The sequence below is a fragment of the Rousettus aegyptiacus genome, unplaced genomic scaffold (genome assembly GCF_014176215.1).
Source record: "Rousettus aegyptiacus isolate mRouAeg1 unplaced genomic scaffold, mRouAeg1.p scaffold_m13_p_1, whole genome shotgun sequence".
Taxonomy (NCBI): Eukaryota; Metazoa; Chordata; class Mammalia; order Chiroptera; family Pteropodidae; genus Rousettus; species Rousettus aegyptiacus.
In genome coordinates, this window is record NW_023416284.1 from 125,791,391 (window position 1) to 125,818,840 (window position 27,450).

Below are 27,450 nucleotides of genomic sequence, written 5' to 3' on the forward strand. Positions count from 1 at the left end.
GAGAGATAGTGTACAATTAAAAACTCCTACATTGAGCACAATGAGACTTTTCACTTAGGCAGGGAGTATAAGCAACCTCGATTGGGATGGTCCAAAGCCACTATTTTCTTATGAAGGAGAAACAAGCCAAAGTTTATGATAATGCCCTTGAACAGAACAACACTGAACCACCCATTTTAACTTCCTTAGGGAGAACCTGCATCAAATTGAACACAAATATTTACCTAGATGTACTTGAAGAGGAACCTGAGACTCTTTCCATGTGGATTCCCAGCCTGCTCTGAAGGGCCAAGTGATCACAGTTCAAAAGTAATGACCCTGATAGTAATGACAATTAATTGAAATGTCGATTAGATGTTCTGACTTACAGCTAAGTTACAGTTTTTATAAATATGTGGTATAAAGTATGTAGAGAATATATTTAGAAACAGTCCAGCAAAAAATTCACAGATTTGTTTCACTTCGCTATTATATTAGGATGCTCTTGAAAACAACTTTTCTGGGTAAACTCTGAACTATTTTGATGCTGAAACTGCACAACTGGGGCATTAGGTTAAGACCTTTGCATTGACTATCATGCTTAATTGTCAGAACCATCTTTCATTAAACCTCATTTCTCAGGTAAAAAAACAGGTCTTAGAGAGAGCATCTTGCCCAGATCACCCAGGTGGTCCACAGTGTCAGAGCCGGTGTGTAACTACAATACCCTGTCTTCAAGCCTGCACTCTTAGCTCCTATACTTCCTTAGACTCACAGCACTAGCTGCCTCGTATTTTCTCAAGGGACACAAAAAGCATCTGTTAAAGCCCTATGTCCTCATTTTTATTTGGAAATTGCAATCACTAGAGCAAAAGAACTCAGGCAATGCCACTAATGAAAAGCAGCTAAAGGATGCAACAGAAATCTTATAGCTCCTCCTCTGTTTTCTCTTCCTTCTGGTATTAATCATTTCCCCTAGCTTTTCTATGCCCCCACATCCTATTTGTAAAATAAAAATAACAAGGAAGTCTTCATCATAATATTGCTATAAGGATTAAAATTAGCAACATACGGAGACTGCTTAGCACATCCCTCATTAAAATTTACCTTTATCAATATACTGTTAGTGTTCATATTAGTGTTGGTGTCAATTTTGGCATGAGAAACAATGTGGTGTATGGGCAGACAACTGATCTCTTTCCTCAGTAAGACCGAAAGTGTAAAAAAGCAGAACAGAGTGTTAATGTGGATCAGAGAAAATTAAATTTAGGACCTAACGATAATTAAAAATTTGTGTTACAAACATCAAGAAGCACACCTGATGTGCTTTATTTTCCAGTCTGTACTTTCCTAATTCTCTGAAAATTCTTTCAGAGGCTTCTCATAGCCTCTGGGGCCAACTTCTTAGTCAAACAGGAAGGAATCTATGGGAAGAACTAAATCTCAATGTACTGGAATCCAAATGCTGGCAATTTATCTGCTCAAATTTGTTTCTAAAAAATTTTACACTAATACTGATCACGTAACTGATTTATTTTATATTTTACTGTTTTCCTAGCTATAAATGTAAGTTTAGGGATTAGTTCTTGTTATTTGTATTTTGTTTTATGTAAACATTCTATCTTTTCCAATTCTTAGCATAGTGATACACTACAAAAGATGTATAGTAGAAGCTTAATTATTGGGCTAAATAACACTTTCTAACATTCTCTTGGGGAAGTCATTCTCTGGTCCCCATAAGTTTGACCTCTGTGAGTTTAGCACTTTGGATCCTGAAGAGGGAATGTGTACACCAGGAGACCTAGCAAGAATCCCACTGTACACTAAGCTATCTCTGTTGCCCAACCAGTCCTAGCAATTCATGCCAAAGGACTATCTGGTGAAGGGAGAATCACTACCTTGGTTGGGGTAATCTACCCTGATCATCATTCTTGAGAGGAAGAACTGCTATTACCCAAAACGGGCAGGGAGGGTCATCTCTGGCACACTGGTGACCTAGCTGGGCTTCTCTCAGTATCCACTTGCCTAATTATGGTACTCATTAACATAACTTATCTATTTTAAATATGGCAGCCACAATCTGAGAAGTGCTTTGCTCCCCTCAGGGATGAGGGGTCTCCCATGAGATAAGCCCCATAGACTAGGAGAAGCACTAGCCAAGGGTGAAGGGAGTTTTGAATGGTTAGCAAAGGACAGAAAGAGAATAAGTAACATTCGTGGCCTTAAAACTAACTGCAGCAGTAGGGATAGCAGTTTGTCTCACTAATCGTCCTCCTATAAGTTTGCCTCAGAGCCCTACCAGTATCCTGTAGGAGTTGGCCCCAGAATTCACACAAAGTAGACATGCAGAACAAGGCAAGTGCTGTCATGAGAGCAATGCCACTGCAGATCCTCCTTTTAAGACTGAAAGATTCATTCCCTGAGCAGGTGGGAATGTTGTTGACTGTCAGCCCTCTTTGGAAATTGCCTGCTCCAGGGTCCTGCACACCTATGGGCAGATTGCAAATGATGACTAGTCAGTGCAAGTTAAGACAACTTCGAAGGGCCATTCTAGCTTCAGAGCACCCACAGCGTAGGGAGAGGACGTGTTGTGACCACACCTCAGCCCAACTTCTCCTTCTGCCCAATTTTTCTTCTGTTTTAACCCCCATCTCAGAATTGAAGCTCTCTTTCAGAATGTACTTCCTGGAGAACCCAGCTCAGGCACTCTCTATTACTTAGACAAACAGTAAACTCTTTATCTAGATACTCATAGTCCTTCATCTTCAGGCCTTAACTGATCTGGTGGGTCAGATGGACATTAAAGAAGATATGCTTTGGCACTGCTACACAAATAAGGTCTATTACTAGCAAAAACAACCTACTACAACAGGTCTAGAGGTTTTTCTACAGGCCAAAACGAGGAGTAGGAGCTGCCCCCATTAGGAACTGTGATAAGAGGATCTCTCACAGTATACCCTTAAAAAAACTGATGTATTTACTCCTGAAGAGGGCCATCATTTTCATGCCTGACACAGAGAAGACATCATCCACTATCCAAATGTGGTACACATGTATACAACAAGATTTTAGCCAGTGGTATGTTGGCGAAAGTTTTTTAATCAGTAATCAATACAGAGAGGGAAAAAAAGCACCGATTTAAAATATTTGCTTATTTTCATGGTGAAAAGATTCCCACCATGGCTGATTTTAAGTTATCAATGTGACATCACTGATTGTAAAGTCAGAAATAAATGTGCAGGAACACACCATTACATGATATTTCCACCATACAAGTACAATACATACAAGTACATACAAGAACAAATAACCTTAAGAAAATAGATAACAGTAAAATAAAATAAAATGGGATGTGACAGGTTTGGGGTATTACCTCTTTTTAATGTAATTTAATTGTTATTTTATATAATTTAATTTTTAATAGGGGCATATTTAACAATTGGCCCATGAAATTCCTGAAAATTTAATCACTTCTAAAAACTTGATTGGAGTTGGTACAGGCCAACTCCAGCTCGTCACTTGGTGCAGGAACGGTTTGGACAAAAGACTGTCCCTATTCTTTTACTCCTCTGACTAGTCCCCAACACAGCAGGAGAGGAAGGGGGAGAAAGGAAAGAAAATAAACATGTGCACTCCTCCCTGCCCAGAGAGAGATGGGAATAGGAAGTGTTCCCGTTATCTACTGCTGGATAGCTGGGGTGGCTAAACCTCCCTGGAATGTAGTAGCTTTCCTCTCATGATTCTGAGAGTCAGCTGGCCTCTCAGAATCTGGGTTATTCTTCTGTTCTATATGTATTTAGCCGGAGCCACAGTCATCTAATGCCTTGACTTGGCCTTCAGGCCCAAGATAGTGCATTTACGTATCTGGCCCTTGACAGAGACAGAAGACTGGACTCAGTCAGGACTGTGGAATGACTGGGCTGCTCTCTCCATGGGAGCGTAGGCATTCCCCCTCTCTAAGTGGTCACTCTACATAATATGTTGACACACTAGACTTTTCACACAATGGATCAGGCTTTCAAAAGTGCAAAATAAGAGGTTGCCGGGTATTCTACTGACTTAGCCTCAGAACTGGCATGGCATCCTTCCCAATGGTTAGCATGACACATAGGCCAGCTGAGATACAATATGGGAGGGGACAACAGAGGCCATGGTTCATGAAGGGTCATCTTTGGAGACTAGTTACCACAGGATGAGAATGTCTAGAAGGTAGGAAGGAGATAGGTTTAAGTGAAATTTAAAATTAGAGGTTTACGTTTAAGATTGGACCAGATTGATTTTTTAAATAACTGAAACTGACAGGAAATTACGGATTCTAGACAAAATGTTATGAGTGGGAAAGGAATATTTGACATAACTGTTTAGGGGCTTGTGAAATAATATAAAATAAATTCATACATATATCTCTACTCACTGAAATATTGAAACTGTTTAATAAACTACATAAGACTACAAATATTAGTAATAATTATGAATTAAGAAAATTAATGTTTTCAACAAGCAATCAAAATTGACATAAATATTTAGAGGTGTTTTCTTCATCTGAGTCTATGTTCACTCTTTTAAGACTAAATATCTTAATTTCTATCTGAACAGTGCAATCTGACAACTGTTTTACATTTATTTCATTTTTGTCATATATTTTAGTTTAAAACTCTGCATGTGACCCCCTCCAGTTTTCCATAAATCTTTGCAATATTTCTATATGTAGAAATTATGGAAAAATAAAGTACTCTCTGGTACACACCCACATCCTGCTCAATTTTGAACAAATTAAACAGTTTGTTAGAATTCACAATATCTGTTAAATACTTTCCTAGAGGTAAACAGAACATTTGAGTACATTTTTAAAGCATCATTGGGAATGATATACTGAAAAAATTTTTATTTGTAGTGGTAACATTTGCTTAGTTCTTTACAGTTTAAGAAATACCTTCGGGCATATTATTACAGTCTAGCTTTAAGACACATTGAGAGGTAGACATTATTGCCTCTATATTACAGAAAAGACAAGGCCTAGAGAAATTAAACAATTTGCTCTAGATCTGTAGCTACAAATACCTAAACTCGAGTCTTCAGGCTTCAAATTAAATGGGCTACTTTTTCTAATTTAATGACCTACTATCATCTTCCTTCCTATGGGCGAAATCTTCTTTACTCCAGACAGTTCAAGTTTAAAAGGACATTATTATATAACGTGGGAAGAACATTGGGCCCTAACTCCTATAGAAGGGTTGTCCTAACTTGGACAGTATTTCCCTTGACACTTAACTGTAAAATTACTGTCAAAACTCTGAATTGTCTGTTGCTGCTATAGGGCAGTGTGTTGTTGTTGTTTTCTAGCTAATTTAAGACAGAGTGTCTCTAATCAAGGAAGGCAAGTTATACAAAGCAGGCAGATTCTGACAAAGATGACACTTTGAGCAGGATCCAGAGGGTAATGGTCGTTGAGAAGCCAGGTTGAATAACTGTTTAATTCAAGTGTATCTTCTTGAGTTGAGGCGTGGCTGTAGGCATACATTTCTGCATGAAACAGTCATTTCAGAAGTTTGCTGTAAAGTGCAGCCTGTTGTAAGAATTAGCTTTTGAGCCAAGTTTTTAATTAGCATCAAAGTTTCTTAATGGGAGATTCCATAATAATTAAAACCATGAGCTTTGAAGTGAGGCTTGAGTTGAAACATTGGTTCTATCACGTATTGTATGTGCGGTCAGTTGAAAGCCATCTAACTCTCTAAGTTCTAGTTATTCTTCCGAGAACAAAATAATGAGTCATTGGTTGGATTAAGATAATCGTTTATGTTAAAATGGATAATACAATATAGTGTACAGTAAATATAAATGATAGCTTCCGTTCAAACTTCTGACTATCTAAATATTTCTCTCACTTTCTTCATTACCCAACTTTTCTAGTCTTCAAACAACTTATTTAATATTGCCTGTATGCACAGGTATTATAAGGTCTGAAGACAACCTTTTGCAAAAACACAGTAAGTGGATACAATAGGAAAATACCCCCAAATTTACTTACTACTTCTATTGGCTTTTGTTATGAATAAAATCTTTAGTTTTATCATTAGCAACAAGATTTAAAATGAAAACATATCCTCCTCTCGCCTAGGCTCAGAAGGCAAAACAACTGAGCAACAGTAAGGTATAAATTATTTATACAAAAAATTTCGAGGACAGATTTGGTGAAGAAAAAACACGACATCTATAAAATTTGAAATAATGGACTCATTTTATAGGGAAAGAGGAATACCTTTTACTATATTTACTCCTGTGTTTTCATGTGTAGTGAATCCATCCAAATTGTTCCAATAAAATCTTAATTGGGACTGATACAGTCTTTGGAAATGTGGTGTCACAAAATACCTTCACTTATTTATTAAGCACTGGGTGCCAGCAACTCTTCTTGTTGGAGGGAGGACAACAGAAAAGACTACACAGCTCCTGAACTCAAGAAGTTTTCCTCTGATGCAAGGATGAATTACACAACAAATAATTATTATAAGTAAAGGAAAACACTAGAGTAAATGTTATTTCATGTGCTTTGAGCCATTAACTTTAAACTTCATTTTGTATCTTTTCAAATTAGGGAAAAAGAATTCTGTTTTCACTATTCACTTTTATCTCATTATGTATTTTAAACTGTTGTGTTATTTTTTAATTAGGCTATATCTCAGTTCAAGCATTAAATTTGCTAGTCTTTTTCCTGAAGTTCTGCTTCATTTCCACCAAGATTTTTGTCACTGCAAGAGGAGTAATTTTCTTTACAGAGTAGTCATAAGTATAAATGCCTTCAAATCAACTTTCTTTTTAATCTCCTTCTCCATCCAGATGCAATCATTTCTCCCACAGAAATTTAGATGGTTAGATTTCTATATTAGATTTCAAATACTAAAGAATAAATAGAAATGAGCGCTGTAGTACAAGTTTTCAAGAAAAAAAAAATGATGTCGACATCAACGTTCCAGTAAGGGGTGTTTTAGACTTGAAAACAATAAAATAATGAAAGAAAACAACAACAGTAATAATAGACACATAACTAGGTGTTGTGAAGAACATTTATGACCAAGACCTCTGATCCACTTTTATGGATAACTCTCTTCATATAATGTCATTGAGTCATTCATATTTCTATGAATCTGATCTGTTGTGCTGCTTCAATATTAACTGACTGCTTATCACACACAAAGTACAATCCTTAAAAGTGAGATAACAGCCATCTCAGAGTTTGTTCTCTCTATCTTGTAAACTTACACCACCAAACTTACAGTCTCCAAGAAGGTAGGAGGTGATGCCGTCAGTCCAGTGTTGGTGTGAGAGTAATCTTGATCTTGACCACTTACGAAATGAGATGAACTCTGAAGTGAGTTATGCAAGAGAGAAACAGTTGCCAACAGATGAGAAAAGATCTTGTCTTACCAGAAGAGATTTAGGGTAATAAATCAGGGTTAATGAAAGAGATTTGGTGTTAAAGGGAAGAAAAGTTTTGGTCATCTTTAATGGGGAGCTCAAGACTTCCCCTTTATGTATCACTGTGCAATTTTACGCCCTGGGTTATAGGGTCAGGCAGTAACAGAGCTGTTTTGCAGAGGGTAGAATACTTAACTGGTCAGGGAAGTATATGGGCCCTACACTGTGCCTTCTGAGAGTCTGTCTCTTTGACTCTTCCACTGTTGAGATTGACAGTTGCCTATTATTGCTTCCTTTTTCTTTCTTGGGAGATTCGTACCCTGGGCAGGCTTGGGGTGAATAACTTAGATGTAACTCTAGCTCTCAGAGAAAAATCTCCTTCCCATCTCTTCTTAGGTGCTTTCTTCCTTAGTTCCTTCTTCCTGTGCTGCCCCATGTCCTGAAACCCAGGAACTATAGGGCAGAGCTAGAAAAAAAGGGACCAGAAGTTTGCTGGGTCTACTCTTAAGGAAGTCCATAGACCAGTCTGGAGCATCTTCAGAAGAGAAAGACTTGTTACCCCAATTGCTGAGAATGTTGATCGTCTTTAATCATCAACTCTTTGAGGATTGCCTGAACGAAGAAAACTGCCTTCTTCAGCTATCCCTCCTTCCAGGGACAGATCACATTCGCAGAAATCCCCAAACACTCCAAAGGACAGTCCTAGCTCCAGAGCTCCCCCTGGGGTCAGCAGAGGCCCATTTTAGCTCAACTCCATCTGCCCAACCTTGCTTCATACTCAAATCCCTAATGAATGTCCTGCTCATTATGTTTCTTCATTAGAAACCATTTATGACTTATGAGCTGCACAAAAACAGATGACAAGCTAGATTTGGCCTGTGGGCTGTAGTTTGCCAACGCTTTTTCTATAAACACTTTTGTAAATTAGGTTAGCTTTGGGAATCCATATAAACTTCTATCATGTGATGCTTATTTCCCAAATTAATAATGCTTATATCTAAGTTATCATTGGGCAAATCAATAATGCCACCAACTCAGAAATATAAAGCAAAACCATTCACGAGAACAAAAATGCTCCCACTCTCTAGGCTGTATTTTTTCACAAAATAAAAGGAAGACTTTGGTTTGAGGGCCAAACATTCTTGAAGTGACATGTAAAAGTCACTTGGCAAAGAAAAACATTATTTAACAATTAGATGTGGAAGATTGGAGCTGTAATAAAGAAGGTTTTTCTATAATTTTCTCACTTTGAGTTTCATGGAATCTGGCAGCAGTCTTCAGAGAGAAGGCACAATATCACTTTCTTTTGTAATTTACATAGAAAGGAAGTGACAAGGAAATGATGTGCGGAACACTATTCTTCAAGAAGACCTAGGATGTATCTGCTCAGAGGCTATTTTGACCTCAGGCCACCATGCCACTGCTCTATTCTTCTGTCACTATACAGTGATGAAAACAGACATTACACCCCTGAGGCCCTCCACCTTTCCTCTCCAGCTGTAAAAGGGATTGTGACCTTAAGGGCTGAATACTCAAGGATGTTCTTGGAATGAAGTATTATGAGTGAATAAATAAATGAGCTCATAAAAGGTATTAAAGTGGAATTATCCTCCACCTTGATTTTGTTGTTTACCTCCTGCTCAGGCTTCAATGTAAACTATGGACAGAAAAAAAAAAATTAATGGCTTATTTGACATTAATACCTAGTCAAAAGTGACCTTGTAGGAAAATAGACTCTTCAGTTTTGAAATTCTGATTAACTTAATATTAAGTAACTGGGTTTTTTTTTTTTTTTTCTTTCCTATAGAGCACAAGAGTCAGACTACTGCATTCTACATTAGAATTAAAATTTCCCAGAGGAGAGTATCTAGAATAGGCATGGGATGTGATTCATGCTTTCCTTTTTTTTTTCTTCTCTCTCGTAGTTGTAATCTTTTTAGAGGAATTCACTCTTAATCCTATAATGATATCTGAAGGGAAATCAGTGTGGATAGAGTAGGTCTGATTTTTCTAACCATAAACACTATCAGTTAGAGCTCGAAATAACTTTGGGAAACCATGGCCACAAAGACTATGGTTAAACTAAAAATAACACGATACAATTTAAAGGGGGTGGATGACTGTGGTTCAGACAAGAGTTTTTCCTTTATTGCAGGTTTTCAGGCAGAGGTCACTATGAAGTCAACCATTGTGGTTTCTGACAAGCCTTATCCAACTTTGCAGTGCATAGATCTTGAACGTGATCCTCTTTTATTTCATTTTTCACCCTCCTAAAACTGCCTCAGCTTTGCTTTTTTCTGGGGTGCCTGATTTGGCACCTTCTTCACTTGAGGCTAAAAGATGGAGCATCAGAATGAGAGAAGGAACCAAGAAGGAAGAAGAGTAAAGCTGGCATCAGATAGGCTTTTCTCTTAATGGCACCCAAACTTTTTTGCCACCAGGGCTCATGGCCTTCCTCAGTGAGCTCAAAGCTAGGAGATGGTGAGAGCCATCTACTTCTGGGCTAAGCTGTCAATATGAAAATACTAGAGTCACCGAGCAAATTTTACCCCATCCTATTCTACTTGGCACTTAAACCCTTGCAACTAAGCAGTGTTTTGTACTGCTTTACAAATCAACTGTTTCCTTATTACTTAACACAAATCTATTTTTTTAAAAGGGAAGAATGAATCTTCATAAAATAATATTTAATACTCCACTATCACATTTCACTTTGATAATTTCAAACTTGAATTGAGTAACCATTCTTTACGGGAAAGTGGACTTGATCTGAAATGGTGATATTCATTCAGGACAGGGCAAATTTCCCTGAGTTGGGAGAGACCAAGCACAACATGGAGAGAAAAGGAGGGTCCTTTGGCGGAGAGTGTAAAAAGAATTCAACACACATGCCAACATTAGCGTCAAAAGGAAAGTTTATTAGAAAAGGGGTAACACTCCGCAGACAGAGTGTGGTCTCCTCTCAGACTCAGAGAGTGAGAGAGACAGAGAGACAGGCAGTATAAAGGCACTGAGAGGGACAGTGGGACAATAGAGATCAGGAAAGGCAGTAAGAGAGAGAGGGAGCATGAGAGGGACCCAGAGGGACAGAGACAGTATTGCTGAGGACAGTGAGAGAGAGAGAAGAGGCGCTAAGATGGACCCAGAGCGTTAGGGGAATTCAATTTATATATCATTCTAGTTCCTGTGAGTTGTAGTTTAAAAAGACCTTGTTAGCCTATTTCCTTTGATATGGGCATACACTGAGAAAGAAGAAGAGTATGTAGCATGAAAAGGTAATAATATGTAGAGTGAAAGGCCTGCTGGCAGTTTCCAGTCTTCAATCCATAGGTTTCAGCCATAGGTAATGATTCTTGGTTCCTTTTTCCCCTTCACAGGTGTGTGGAATGGGTTGTTAGTAATCCCAGTAGAAATCTTCCTTTGTTCTGAAGGTGTCCTTGGCCTGGCTGCAGGGCTGATCAGCATATTTCAGTCTCTGAATGTAGCTTGATTAACATTTTAATTCTCTTGCCTCCTCCCTATATTAATATAGTCAAGATATAAAAGAAATGGTGAAATACAGGAGAAAATTGAGTTACAGAGTAACCCAGAAGGTTGAAGAACAGAAGTGAGGGGCTTCTGGGTTTTATGCTGTCTTGCTACCACATTCTCAAGGGAGCACGGCACTCTCGCTGTGACAAGACACAACTACACAGTACGCACCTCCTCTTCTTTCTTACTAATTGTTTGGGGGAAATAGTGTGTCCAGACTAAAACACACACACACACACACACACACACACACACTATTTTCCAGCTTCCCTTGTCGCTCAAGACATCCATATGCCATAGTTCTGTTCAGTGAGCTCTAAGTGGTGGTTGACAGTGGGTTCCTGGAAAATCTCTTTTAAAGGGAGCAAACTCAGTAGCCTGTGCCTCTTTCCATTCACCTTCCCTCTTCTTTTATTAAAGGCACCATGTTTGGAAGTAGAGGAGCCAAGTTACGATCACGAGGCAGAGAGGCCCAGCTAAGAGTGTCGGGGGGCAGGAGCCAAAGAAAGGGCAGAAAGACCAAGCCCCAGTGTTACTGGAGAGTAGGGTCCTCTCCTGGCACATTTTCCAGGTTCCTGATGTCTCGAACAAAGAATTGAGCAAGACGCCAAAACACAGTAGAAAAGAAAAATTTTATTAGAAAGGAAAGTACACTTCCAGACGTGGAAGCGAGCCTGAACAAGAGAAATGTGGCTCAAAAGGCCTGGTAACAAAGACTTCAAGGTTTTTATCCCTTTTTGCTGTGGGTGGTTACTTTTCTTAGAGGAGTGGGCTTCCTTGATTGACAGCTAAGATTGGCAGGACTCAGTGATTCATCATTTTGCTTTCTGCGCATATTTGTTCCTAGAATTCAGTCCGTTATAATGACGTTAATGAACTTCTGGGCATATGCATCATATTATAATGATGGTATAGTGAGACTCAGTTGAGTTGAAGGTTGTTGGGGTCTTCATTGCTCAGGTGCAAGTGACTGGCTTAAACTGGTATCTAATTTTCTGCCTAATGTTTTCTTTCTGTGAGTTAAAAAAAATGCCTTGCTTAATTGTGGGTGGATTAGGGAGGACCCCCTCTAGGATAGAATGGCCTCAGTGTCTTTGCAGGCAATCCATAAACCCCCTAACTAACTTTCCTGCCTAGCTCTTTTCTAACAGCCGTGAACCCCATTATTAGTTTGGATGTTGAGGCACAGGAGGTCTCTTCTTCTATATCTGCTTCCCACTGAGAATGGCCATAGTACCTGCCTACAGGGGTTTCGTGGGGCTCTTTCCCTTTATGCCTCAGTCAGGGTGGGGTCTTGGGTTTTCTGCTGAAGTGCCACCTCAGTCCCTAGACAAAGAAAAGAAGATACAAACTTATTATTTAAATCATATATCTATTAATTTCTATTATCGATTTGCCTATTGAATAAAGGGAAACAGATTTGGTTGATATGTTTCTTAAAGTAAACAGCAAAGACCTTTGGCCTAAAGTCCCTAAAGACAATTACATTCACAATGTTAAATGACAGATTATTCTTTGTCTGACCTAATGCCAGAAGTGAGTTCACAAGTATTTTGCCACTGCTGGATGGATGATCAGAGCAAGTTCAGAGCAAGCTTCATAAAGAAAAGGACATTTTTGCTGGGCTGTGTAAGGTATCAGGGATTTTAGCAACTGAGGAAGGAAGTGCATTTCGAGCAAAGAATCCTTTGAGCAAAAGCACCAAGAAAGTCAACTCCAATTTAGCAGTGGCAAAGTGTATGTGACAGGCTCTATTTACTTTTTATAAGAATTTTTTTTCTTTTTTAATAAGGTAACATTCTATTTATTTTGGAAGATTTTTCCTGTCAATGGGAAAATCTTTTTTTAGTGCAATATCAAAAACTCAATGCCACTCAGAAGCTAAGCAAATAATTATGAAAATAGGTAATAGCAACAGTCCTAGTGAATTAGATTTCCTGATTTTTTCTTAATTTGTTACAAAGGAATAATAGTCTATCACAATAATGCACACCAATAATACACACTTGTAGATTTCACTGTATTTGTGTTGAAAATATTTATATATTATGTTCCTGAACAGTCTTGAACATGAGTTAAATTCCCATTTAACATTAAGTTACTCTTTTTTTTTTAACCAATCATAATAACTGGCCATGGTTAATTTATTTATTTCTTTTACAATTGTATATCGATTAAACTCTACACACCTTATTTTTATCTTTCTATAATATATCATAAAAATGTATCTGATGTAATATTTTTAGAAAGGTATGTATGATATCCTTTAGAATAGCACAAAGTGTTTTTCAGGTGATCATATATGACTTCAACATCATTAGGTAATTGGAAGTAGTGACAGTTTAAATGTTTTAAAGACATTAACTATAAGTTCCCTTATCAGCTATGCTACTGTGCTAAAACTCTTAGGGCATCTATCAAATGCCATTACATTTTTGCAAATAGATGCAGCAAATAATTTCAGTGGCCCTAAGAATACTGGATATAGTTGCCTGGGGTTTGGTACAACTTCTTTTAAAGTTTGTTTGTTTGTTCCTTGTTGTTTTAACTCATTTGGTGCTTCTCCATCAATCATCCACTTCCTTTAATAATGGCATCTGTAAACATGCTGACAATCTATTGTCATCCCAGAATGTGCCTTGCTATGCCATACATGAGTGTTTTTTCAACATGATTTACTATTCAAAAGAAAGAGTGGAAATATTCAGTGACAGATCAAGGAGGCAGAACTTTATTTATGATGCCGGTTTCCAAGGAATGTATTGAGATTTACAACTAACTTCCTAGGGACTTACCTCTTAAACTATTTGTACTTATTCAGGCCTATCACTCTGAAGTAAGATGCTGAAGTGTTTTCAGTCATCTTAGCTTCTACATTGCTACACATTTTCAGACTCCATTATGGCAAATATTTAGTGTGCTTCTCTTGCAATATCACAGATGAAAGTTTGTTCTATAAATGTAGCTATATTTATTTTAAAAACTTATTTTTGTTCTAAATAGTTCCAAAATATTTTCAAAGTGGCATACAGTGAAAAATGGAGATGCAACAAAACCACATACACAAAAAAATAAGATTAAAAAGAGTGCTAAATAATGCATCTACTAGAAGATACTAATACCAGATAATCTAAACTAATGAAACCTGCAGCTGAGTGCAAAACTGAATTTTGGACTTGCCATGAGCCAAGAACATAAAACAAACACAAAAATATGATGTACTACATTATGCTCACTGTTAATAAATGGAAGCTGTTTGCCAGGAGTTCAGTTTGAAAGCATTTATTGAGTATCAGTTACATTGCAGGTTGTTTTTAAACTATGTGCAGAATTACAAGCCTGGGAATGTTGTTCAGTGCAGATAGACCCTGGGTTCCATCAGTGATACTAAGTGGACACCAAAAGTTGAGAACCAAACTACATGATACGCAATTTTTTAATCTTACTAAATCTTGCTAAATCCTCTCTACATATCCTCAAGAGCAGGATTATTAATATTCCCATTTTATAAATAGGGAAACTAAGATGTTGAGAGGGTAGATTGGATGACCAATGACACAGAGCTGGTAAGTGATCGAGTTGAAAATCAGTCTCAGAGCTGTTTGATGCCATAACTCATGCTCTTTCAATTACTATACAGACATTTCCTAATGTAGTGGTAACAAACCCTTTTCTTAAATAAAATCATTGAAATAGGCCCATCTACGGAACATTTGGAAGCAAGCTGGGGTGGGGTCGGGGGGCGGTCCTCACTTATGTTCCCTGGCTTCATTTCCCAAGATCCCTCTCTCCATGAGTAGCAGGTTCCCAGAGACCCCAGCCTGAAGGCCCTAGGGATGCGTGAAGCATAGATTGGAATCATGATGCTGAATATCTTTCTCCAAATCCAGGTTCTCCTGGCTCTGAGAGCCAAGGTGATACCAAGCAGGTCATCACAGAAGGAAGGGTCAGAGATAATGTGATGGATTGCTCTTCAGAACGAGTTGAATCAGCAGTGCAGATTCCATCTTCTTCACAGGGCCATTTTTTTCACTGACACTCATAAAAGCCAAGGGGATAATGCTAACTTACAGATCTTTTGAAGACCTAAAGTTATGATATACTTCTCAGGTGATCGGACTCAATATGGGGCCAAGCTGAGTATATGATGAGTATGTTCTAGAATCGATCAATTTTTCTGTTGGATATGAATTTTTTTCAGAATACAAAGAGTAAAAATTCAAAATTAGAATCACTAGGAAGATATAGAAAAAAGGATTGTTTGATGTCAAGCAATTCCATATGCTAAAGATTCTAGGCTTATGGAAAGCAAGGTTGACATTTTGTGGTAAAAATCAGAGTATCGGACTTACCTTCCAGCTGTATCACAGGTCCAGATGCCTTTTCATGTCTCAGTTGGTTTTCCAAAGTTCTGAGCCACAGTACGTGAAAGGATAGACTGGGCCTGGCTGTCGAGAGGCTGAGAGTTGACAGTTATACTCCTCTACCATAAGACTCATGGAGTGCATTTTGTTTTTAGTTGGATTAGTGCATTCCTAGATAAATGAGATTATACTCAGCCCATGGTTCATAGATGAGGCCCTGACCTTCATTTTTCCTCATAGAAGTAAGAAGTCAGATCCCTTATTTTAAAATCCTTTGGGAAGTCACATAGCTGTAGGCATTAATTGTGAGTTTAAAAGACCTGCCCCATCCTCACAGGAGAAGAGTGCTTTTAATCATGTATGTCTAGGAGTGCAGCTCCACAAACTGAAGTAAGGAATCACAAGTACTTGAGTATTCTTAGACTCCAGCCTATGACACTGTCCCCAGGAGCAAAAGCTCTTGGGTGGGGCTGGGGGGAAGAGGGAAGGGGACAGATAGCTATTTGCTGTTCATGAAGAACAGCCAATTACACAAGAATCATGTTTGTCAGAGACTGTGGGGCTTTAATTCTGAGATCTCCTGAATCACCAAGATTGGTCGTTTTTGATGTGGAGATTCTCAAGTCTTTTTAGACATTAAGAGTCTCTGTAAGGAGAAAAACCAGATGTGATATTAGGAGGAATGTTTGAGTATAAGACCCATGACAGAGACACTATGTAGGGGGGCAACAAAATAGTGTAAAGGAAAAGAATAAGGAATTGAATTACAGTCATGGAATAAAAACAAAGATGAGAAAGATAAACTAGAGATATTACTAGATTTGACATTAGAAGGAATCTTAGTGGAGAGGTATAAGTAACAGGACTCCTGATACTTATACCAATTGAGGTAAATAAGTTATGATAATTCAACAGAATAACAGGTTTTATGAACAAACATATTTGTACTATTATCTATGAGCATAACTTTATACTACAGCCATGCTGCCCTAAACAAGCCCAATCCCATCTGATCTCAGAAGCTAAGCAGGGTCGGGCCTGGTTGGTACTTGGATGGGAGACTACCTAGGAAGACCAGGTGCTGTAGGCATAAAAAATAAAAAAGTAAGGGATTGTAAACTGACGAGGTCCTTGCAATCTGTGAGGTCAACAAAGGGTTGCCTCGCCTCAAAACAAAACAAATTAAAAATTTTATAAATGACCAACACGTTCAACGATAAAGAAATGGGTAAATAAGCTATGGTGAGAATGAAGAGTATAATTTCATGATCTGACTACACACTTTGATCTAGAAAACAAAAATTCCATCATAAAACCTAAGGTCCATCCACTTCCTGAGTTCACATGATTATCTTCTCCTCTCTCGTGTTGAAGTCAAGGTTGCTAGACCTGGCAGGGTTTCCAGGAATCTGGGAAGGATGCGAGTGAGAGTGAGGTGTGATTTGCCTATGGCTAGAGAGTTCAGACCAAGAGTGATCTGAAAGGCTAGACAAGTAGAGCATCCAACCCCATACATCACTGTAGGGAGGCCAGCCATGAGAGAGAGGCAGGGCCTGAAGATGTCACGTCACCTGAACTCAGAAGGAGAGTGGGAGGCAGACCCTGAAGAGAGCCGCTAAAGAGTTTTTGTGGAAGGTCTGTGGATGAGGAGGGCAAAGTTAAGGACTCAAACTGGTATGAACAGTCACAGTTTCTCCACCTGGGAATGGGATAAGGAATTCACCAGGTACTCCCATGCTTTTCTTACACTTCTGTGCAATCTATGTGCAAGGAACACAACTACAACAGCTGAGCTGCAGGATAGGCATCATGCTGAAGACAGAATAACTTTATTTTAACACTGTGCCAACCCCAGAGACTCTTCTTTTTGTGGCACTAATAGAAAGATATTAGCAAGGACCAGATAAGGAGTCCTTTAACCATACTTTTTTTATACTCTATTCCAGCCAATGAGCATGTGCAAAAAATACATTTAGCAACAAATAAGGACTTCCAGGATGGTGCTGTGCCTGCCAAGAGTGCTGTGGTATAATCTTTGTGTGGGTATTGTACATTCAGTCTTTAAAACTCTTAAGGGATCCACATTTGCCTGCTACAGGAAAGAGGATGTGGTTAGTTATGCAATTGTTCACTGTAATGTCAGGCCCCATAGTGTGCGGGAAGAAGCTCTGGATTTGAAGACAGACCAGTGCAACTTTACTGGCTGCGTGACCTCAAGAAGTCATTCATTCTGAGCTTCAGTTTCCTCCTCTATAAAATGAGACTAACAGTGCCTTTCTCATTTTTCAGAATTCTTGTGACAACTATGAGATGTTAAAAATAAAAAAATTAAGTTATAAAAATAAATATAATGATTTATAGTGCACCGCATAAGATAATATTCAAATAATGTACTGAGACCTGTTCCTACCCATTACAGAGACTCTTAAACACCACAGATAGGTCCTAGGATCAATATAACATGTAAATACTGATGATTCTCAATCCTGTAGATCTAGCCAACCTTGCTTCTAAGTTCAAGGCCTTGTCTGGATAGCATGCAACCTCAAACTCAAAATAGCAAAAACTTAGTCTAGCCCTCCTCCTGTTTTTCTTAATGAATGGCATCACCGTTCATCCAATGCCACCAGAAACTTGGGAGGGTGTCATTTTTTTCTCCCCACCCCGCCCAGTCCTACTTCGTCATTTACTCCTAAATTCTGCTGATAGAAGTATTTGTATCCATCCCATCATTACTTCTTTAGGTTACTTCTCACTTCTAACTGGCCATCTTGCCTCTGTTCTTCATGACCCTTCCTGTTGCTTGCCCATGCTACTGCAAATGATATTTTTCTAAAGCTTAAGTCCAGTCATGACACTCTCCTATAGTTCTTCAGTGTTTTGCCATGGTTCTCAGTGTGAATCCAAACCCTTTGGCAAAGATCACTAAGGCCTTCATGATTGGACTCACCTCCTCCCAGAGTCCTGTTCACATCTCTCTTTCTGCTCCGGAATCCAGACACATTGACATGCAGTTCCCTGAGTGTGCAGCCATCTCCCCATCTCTTTGTATCGTAAGTGCTGTTCCTGCAATGATTTTCCTATTTAGCTTACTCTTAAAGGTCTTCAAGCCTCAATTTAAGTACTACCTCTTAGTTCAAGCAAATCTTGAACTATTTCCACCTCTCACCACTCCTAACACACACACACACACACACACACACACACACCTTCAACCTCTATGGCCATGGTCTCCCATAATACTTCTCATATTATCATCGTTTCCTCCATTGTCACTACCAGATGAGTTTCTTGATGGCAAGTACTGAGACTTGCATTGTTTTCTTTCCAAGAACTTGTTCTGTATCTAGCATACTCCTGATCCTACCCAGATGTGAAGAGTTGAAGAGATCCACCCAAAAGGAATCTTCTTTTGAATCCCTGCCCAGATAGGAGAAGAGTTTCTTTAATTAGCCATGAACTTGAGGTTGTCCAGCAGATGGAGAGAAAAAAAAAAAAAAAGAGTTCAGTCATTTAACTACTGGCCCTCTCTTACACCAATGACATTTTAAAGGAAGCTTCACAACCATCTGGCTATTCTTTAAATATGAGCCTGAAGATCAGCCATAGCAAGCTAGGGAAGGTGCCTTTCATTAGGGTAAACGCTAGAAGAGAAGTCAATAGGAGTGCTTTTTTCCCAAGGCCTAGAGCAGAACTGGCACTTTGAATAGGAATGGCAATTCCAAGGGCATCAGAAAGGCCAAAGAGAGATCTCTCCCTGGTGGCCTTAGATCCTTAACCCTTCTGTTTTCACTGGGAAAGAACTTTCTCCCAGCTATGTGATCTGATACAATACCCTTGCCTTTGACCCATCCCTGCAGGAGATGCAGAGAAAGAGAATAGAAGTTTTGAACATAGAGATATGCTCCTTGCTTTACAAATTATTGAAGCTCGACTACAAGGTCTTCCTCAAAAACAATTACACACTTTATTAAAATAGTGGTTTAAATAGCATCAATACTCGATGGGCCCAGGCACTACATAGAAAGGTCAGGAGATGTGCTCCCTCCACATTAAGTCTTGCTGTCTAAGGAGACATCTTTACCCTAGAAGTGGTTTTCTGCCCATTCCTTCACATGCATGTGCGCGTGCGTGCGCGCGCGCGCGCGCGCACACACACACACACACACACACACACACACACCCCACAATTCATGAACATCCTGCAATCAGAAACCACATGAAAATCATTTGGAAAGTCAGTGCCCATTCTCTCATTTCACCTTAGTGGAAAACCTGCTTAGATCAACCAAAAAAATAGGAAGTAAGGAAAAGTTGTTCATCTTTTTGGACTGCAGTATGCTGTACTTTTTCTGCTCTCTCAATGACGTTTCAGACAGAAGAATAGAGATATGTACCAACATATACATGTCTTTTAGTAAGCAAGAATTTTTTAGTCATCAAAGCATATACATTAGAAAAAGTATGAAATCAAGTTTCCTAATATGTGATCCAACAAGTCTTGTGTTTAAACTTGCATTTATTTTGCCTTTTTAAAAAAACTCAGTCACTGTCCTACTATGTAAGCCTGTAAAAAAAAAAATGAAACAAAATTCACACCCACAGGCAATGTTCTTCTAACTTCAGCATCACAGACCATAGATCCATTGAGGCTTTGCAAGCCTTTGAGAATCATGAATATTTGAGTAAAGTTGCTTAATTGTTAATAATGAAAACATGAAGTTATTTTTTTCCGTGACTTAAATAGCATCTAAGAACTTACATTAATATTCCATTTATTTCAAAATCAGACACCAAATTTGTTTTGATTTATATTCTTTTTAAAATTATCTTCAAGGAGCGATTTGTTGAAATTTGATAGTCTCTGTGGTTCTATAAATCACCTTAGGAAATGGTTCCTCACGAATATGCTAGGCTTCTTAATAAGTTTACATGATTAATGACCATTAAAGGTTATTAAGACCTTAACATGATAAATATTAAATGTTCATTGTGGTAATTACCGGCTCTTATTCAAAGTCATTTTCCTCAGTGAGAGATTCTGTGAAAGGTCTCTGGAGGAAAACAAAAATGTCAAAGACAGGCCCGCCTCTTAATAGGAGCTTTGAGCTCAGATTCTGATTCTCACTGAACGGTTTTCTGACCCCAGTAGAAGGGTATGTGTGGAGCAGAGCTTAGCAGAGCATCAATAGGCTTCTGAGATTTAAGTAGGAACCATGAGGTGAAAATGAAAGGGTAGAATATTCTCTGCCTGTGAATTTTCTTAGATGATGAAAAGTTCACCTTCCATTGCAGAAGTACAAAAAACAAAAACAAAAAAAAAACTGCCTTGTTAATAAAATAATGGAACAGTACTGCTCCTTCTCCTTTGCATTTCAAAAAGCCTACTTTCTAAAGTTAGTTCAGAGCACCAAACATGCACCTAGTTTGCTTCAGGATGCTACAAACCAACTGTGGAATTACTTGGGCGCCTTTCAATAACAGCAAGCAGAGAGAAACCAAAGAATCAGAAGAGGTAGATTATTTTTCCTGCTCACTTAACATTTCAAGGGTCGAAATGAACAAGATTGAGGAGAAGTTGAAAGAAAATATGAACCTTCTCATTATTCCTCAATTCCTCTTATTATTCCTTAGAACTTATCCAACATCTTAAGTTGCATCAATTTAAGGAAGTGGATCATCACATGTCTTTCATTCAGAAAAGAACATACAACTTAGACCTAATCAGGTAACATTAAGGACAAAATCTTCAATAAAGAAATATTTTCGAAATCTTCGTTCCTAAGATCACATTAGACTCATGTTCTAATAGTATCTTGAAAAAAGCAAAGAAAGGGCAGATGTCAAAGGAGGAAGCAACTTCACTGAAACCTGTTATTTGAGGCCACGGCCAACAGGCTGCCCCTAGACTCCCTATCTTACTTCCCTCCTCCTGGATATTCAAAACGGGAATCAAATCCAAGGTCAGAATGTTCTGAATCTTGTTCAGAATGAGAAGCCCAGCCTCCGTGTTGTTTTCTGGGAAGATATTTTCAGGAAAATTTTTTTTCAACATTACTCACTTCCAAGAGCCTGAGAATTGACTCTGATTTATACTGATAACAAAAAACCAGAACTCGCTCAGAATCATGACACAGAAAAATCCAAGCTCCTCGAGATAAATTTGAGAAACAGGTGGTTCCCAATCAGTTCTAGAATTAAAGTTCATTTCTAAGACATCCTTGGGAACTCAGAATATATTTTACCATAGAAATATGTTTGATGAGTTCACCACAGCCAATGGTACCCATCACATGGCCAAGATAATGCTATGGTAACAACATTCTAGAACCTAATTATCATTACTTTTGAGAAAACATATCATGAATCTCAAATAGGGTTACCAGAACCACAGCCCTTTCTCTTTCTCTAGTTTAGTGGCAAGATCTGCCCCATCTTCTAATTCCAATCTTGCTGAGCCACAAGAGGACTGCTCCCTGTGCATGGCAAACCTGTCCCAGCAAAGGCTAGTGTAGAGGTGCAGGGGGACTCAGTTTCTGGGAAGCATTCAGGATCTGCAGGGTGAATAGAAGCCTCCAGCAAAGGAGAAAAATTGTGTGAGAGCCTCCAGAGGTGAGAATCATAGAGCTAAAACCCAGTGGGGGTCTCAATGGGGATTCTACAGGGACAGCCCTACTGGATCTGGTGGAGACAGGAAGAAGACTTGGGGGGAGGAGGTGGGGATGGAGAGGGCAGGGAGAGTCAGGGAGTGAACAGAGGGTTTAAGGGCCATTGCTCTCTTAGGTAGTAGTTTCGGCAGGCCTCCTTTGGAAGCCCAAGGAGAACAGCAGCCAGCAGGGTTTTCCACTGTTGCCTTTTCTGGTGGAGGCCCCTCTAATGAACCTTACTGAGCTGTGGTTTCAGATCCATAACTCACCTGGGCTCCAGAGACTGCAGATGCTTCTGTTTTCAGAGCTGACTAGACCCTGGTCAATTTGTAAGAACATATTTTAGAGCAAAACCCTTATATCTCTGTGGCCAGGTCAATGCAAAGGTTTCTCTGTTTTTCCTCCCAAATACTAAAGACCTACTATGTGCTAGATTTACTTGGGTCTTGGGGAAACAAGAATAAATACTAATGGTGATAGGTGTGCTGCTCCGTGACAACACACTTTAGCACAATGTGGTAACTATTACAGAAGTTAGAATTAAATATTATTAGACCAAGAGGAGGGAGTGAGTAATTCATACCATTCCCATGTTAAAAAGACATAAATATAGAGCTGAGCTAGATTTGAGGCCTCCCAGGCAGCTGTATTGAGTGTAAACAAATAGAATCACATTTTGGAGGTACCCTGGGAATGTGTCTAGGTTATCCTGAAGCAACCAAGATCAAAGTAATCACAATTCCCCCATCCAATTTGAACTTGTTGCCAACTAATTTAAACAGATTCCCCAGATGTCTACTCACACTGCCTCTGAGCTACATGATTATCCTTCCCACCTGCAACCTGCAGACGATCTCATTTGGGGGATGCCGCGTAATGTGGAACCTACTTTAGAGAGTGGAAGACAAGAGCAGTGACAGTCAGATCTGTTGGGCTAAGCCCTGACAACTCTGCCCCCTGGGCTTTCTTTTCTGGTTGAGTGATTTCAGTACTTAGGAGGTATGTGAATTGGGCAGCTTATTTTAACCTCTGTGGCTCAGCTGCCTCATCATTAAAACAGGGATTGACCAAACTTGCAGATGTGCTATGAGGGCTAAACAACATAACACATGGAGAATGCATGGCACACTGCCTGCCTGGCAGAAAACAGACACTGAATAACTGGGAACTGCTTGATCTATTGGCCCCTTCTTCCTCAAGCCTGCCCTCGGGGACAAAATATGAAGGTGGCTTCCTCTGTGATTCTCAGAAGCGTTATCCCTTATAGTCCATGTTCCAGGGCCTGTACTTGCTCCTGCTTTGGACCTCAGAGAGTCGTGTGTGTTTATGAAATTGCCAGTGAGGACTTGGTCTACAGTGTCTGGAGCCTGACACTAGGAGATGTCACCAGATGGTTCCTCCCTTTGCCTGGGAGACTCCAGGATGTCCAACGACTAAACACCTCAGGGCAGTGCTCCCTGCAGGTGCCATGCCCACCAGCCAGAGCCTGGGGCACAGATTTCCTTTCTGTGTCCCATGGGTGATCCGGCCATTCATCCTGCAGCCAGGGAAGGGCTTGCTTTCCTTTGTCTGTCTAAATCCACAGGGCTGGGGTGTGAAGGGGTTGGATGGCACAAAGTGTGAAGAGACTGGTGTGGAATGTTTTCTCTTCCCCGAATTGCTTCTTTTCTTCCCCCTACTTTCAATGGGGAATTGGGCTCTGCTCTTACGGACCCGAGGTAGCAGGCAGTGGCCCTCAATGTGTTTTGGAGGACAGGGGAGGGGAGAGGCAGCCTGCAAGTCTCTCCAGATTTTGCTTTCTAAGTCTAAACTTTAGGAAAACATAGATGGCACTTGGAAGAAGCGAGAGGAAGAGATTACTGAGAGAATGATGAAGAAGTGAGGGCCCGGCTTCCCTCCTGCTTTCTAACTTCTCCTCCAACCAGAAATGGAGGCCCAAGCAGAAGGAGAGGAGCAAGGGCAAGGCCTTTGGTGCCTGTGATAGTTTTTTCTATTGCTGAGTAACCAATTGCCACAAACCCAGCCGCTGAGAACATTCATTAGGTCCCAGTCCTACAGATCCAGCATGTTCTATAATTCTACAGTTCATAGTTCCTTAGGTCCAGTATGGTGTGGCTGGGTGTCTGCTCAGAGTATCACAAGGCTGATACAGGGTGTCAGCCAGGCTGAGATCCTGTCTGGAGACTCTGAGAGAAATATACTTACAAGTTCGTTCAGGTTGGCAGAGCTCAGTTTCTTGCGGTTGTAGGGCTGAGGTCCATGTTTCCTTGCTGGCTGTCAGTCTGGGCTGCTCTCCACTCTGTCTTAAAGCCAGCAATGGTGTGTTGAATCCTTCTCAGGCTTTGAATCTTTGACTTCCTTGTCTGCAACCAGCAGGAAAAGTTTTTTGCTCTTAAGGACTTATGTGATTAGGTCAGGCCCTCCTTCATATTCTCCCCAATTTAAGGTCAACTGATTTGGGACTTACATTACATCTACAGAATCCCATCACAGCAGTACCTCGATTATTGTTTGTTGGATAACTGAGAAAACGTAGGTGTACCCCCAGGACTAGGAATCTTGGGGGCCGTCACTGAATTCTACCTACTGTAGTCCTAGAACAAAAACCAAACCTTGTTTCTGGGCAGCAGTGTTAAGGCCAGAGGAGGAGTGGCTGGATGGTGTGCCCACAAACAGAGGAGCCCTGCAAAGATTCTCACATGCCCGAGGCTTGGCCTGAAATTAGTATGGCAATGTCAAATTCCCTGTCCTGAAGCCACCATGTGGAGCTGGGCAATGGACATCTGAGAAGTGACCAGCAGTAATCGTACTCTCAAAACTTGGTACTATGTTAATGCTCAGACATGTAGTCAGAAGTTAAATTGAGTTACAGAAATCAATGATGGTGATGTTTCCCACACATCCATAAGATAGCAGTGGGTGATCTTAGTATCTCCAACACTAACTATGATATTTAATGTATGTTTCCATTATTGAATGAATGAACAAAGGAATGAAGATAGTAATTGTAAAAGTTTATAAGTGCTACCAGCTTCGTGAATTAATCTCTCTTTTAGGCATCAGAGAGGGGAAAAACACACATTAGGGCAACTCCTTAAAAAAAGTGTGTTCAGTCAAAAGTTACTAAGTATTATTTTTAAATAATTCTTTAATCAAGATAATGGGAAAATGCTAGATCACAGTAGTAAACTGGTTTCTTTCCTATAATAATTTTACCTTCTTTAAAATGCCAATGTACATTATTAATTTTTGAGTAGGATAGCATATGCAGCATTTCCAAAATTTATTTGACACAAAGAACCCCTTTTTTCCTAGGAATGTATCAGTAAGGATGAGTTAAGTAGTGCTGCAGTAACAGATCTCGGTGATTTATAAGAGCAATGCTTTATTTCTTGTTCACTCTACATGACAGCTGCTAGATGGATGTAGCTCTTTTCAACACCTTCACTCTTGGATCAAGGCTGAAAGGGCAGCTCCCATTGGGGCCTTTGCTGGTCTCATGGAGGAGATAAAAGGGAAATGGTAGAAACTTGTGATGGTCTTAAGGCTTTTGCTGGAAGTGGCACACAGCATTCCGGGTGCCATTTCATCGGCCGAAGCGTCACAAGACTGAGGCTGATGGAAATAGGGAGGAAATGTGTCATCTTCCCACAGGGAACATTTTTAGCAATTCTGGTTCTGTATGGAACACACTTTTTAAAACCCCACATTAGGGACACAGAACTGAGAAGTCCCTCAGGGCTTGGGACATCCTATATTTTCTCTGACAGAGAAAGAAATCAGAACCACAGAGGAGTGCAAAATTAGACCACATACGAATGTCGAATTTTATCCCAAATCTGTTATACTTGTAGTTTATGCTTTGCTTTCAATTTGAGAAAAACAGTAAAGAATATGGTACAATTATTCCAAAATTTCATCCCTTTAGCTTATTATGCCCCAGTATTTTTAAAAGAAGAAAAACATTAAATTTCCCATTCTGCCTAAAAATTCGGAGGGCAGACATATCCAAAAGCAAATTGGAAGCTGCCTGCTTCCCTTGGGAGGGAACAGGGTTTGCTTGGTTGTAAGCAGTGCATGGGATGGCGCTCCGTGAGTCATGAGGGAACGTTCCCACCAGTGCCCTGCTCTCTTCGTAGCACTCGGCTCATCGCTTCCGACAGGGCTGTGCACGCTTCCCCACTTGGCCTCGCCAATGTGTCACTGCAGATAGGCCTGGATGACTTGATGAAAAGCAAACAGTTTTGTCTAAATAACTACCTGACTCTGGGCTATATTTGAACTGATAACAAAGCTGGTGGAAGGCTTCGAAATCCTCACAATAGAGCATGGTGTTCTCTTACTGAGAACAAGAAGATGATTCATGAGAAAAGGCACAAATCCAAGGTCAACGATTGGGACTTTACTTTCTTTTTCTACTTCTTACTCTCGCCTCTGTTACTTCTGAACTGGGCAGAAGAGAGAGAGAGCTTGCGCCAATTAAGAAAAAATAAAAACAATAAGTATACTAATTACCGAGTGGCTAAACCTAAGGCTAATTACTGATCCTAAACCTTACTCTCCTGGCTTCAACCTCAATAAATGCTGAAGGTTTTATTGATAATCCCAATAACAGTTCTACCCCCAACAAATTCATAGCTGACATCACAAGCAGGGAATAGGATCACACAAGGAGCTCCACTCTTTAAGAAGCACCTTTATACTCATGACCTGAGACTCTGACCCATTCCATGCAGTAAGAGGACCACTTTCAAATCCAGCTTTAAAAATGTGATTACAGCTATTGTACTCCATCTCAACTGTCACTGCTCCTACCATTCATAAAAGTCCCTTTATTAAAAGAACTTTTAAAACACACGCATACACACAAAAACATATGTACTTATATGTTAAAACATATATGTGTGTGTATATATATACACACATATATATACATATCATGTACGTGTGTGTATATATATCAATAGTTTTAAATTCAAAGTTAAACATTGATAGCTAGAGAGACCATGTTTAAAATCTTCTATTGTAACAAAATATCTTTAGGGTGGTTTTAGCTGATGCCCCTTCAAAAAGCCTGGAACTGACTCATAACTGTATTTTATGAATGTGTGGGTTTATGCTCTACTGAGCCATGTATTTTGAACAACATAACCAGTAAGGATTGTATTTTCATCTCTTCTCTGTCCCCAAGCTTCTTTGGTTCACAGACAGTAGGGCCAACCTGGATTTGACTTTGCCTAAATATCCTTCTTCTCAGCTATGTCTCATCAGGATTTGAAACCAAAACTGCAGGTGGATATAATGGATGTGCCAGTTCTTCAGAAATGCACAGCTAGAGAGGTTACATACAAGAAAAGTTGTATTTCAGGTCTCTTAAGTAGATTTATGCAAAATAAGTTATTTCGCACTGCCTAAAATGAGGACAAACCCAGCAGTGTTCACAAAACAATATCCCACACTCTTTCCTCCTCCACAGGGTCTCTGTAATAGTCTAATAAATTATTTTGTTAGCA

The 27,450-nt window shown here is 39.6% G+C and overlaps 1 long non-coding RNA gene and 1 pseudogene across 1 annotated transcript in view; both read left to right on the forward strand.

Annotated features, from left to right (window-relative positions):
• Positions 1-27,450, forward strand: part of LOC107513201 — a 363,871-nt gene that overhangs the window by 289,004 nt on the left and 47,417 nt on the right. The gene's annotated exons all lie outside the window — the stretch shown is intronic.
• On the forward strand, positions 16,262-16,380 carry LOC118604383 (annotated as a pseudogene).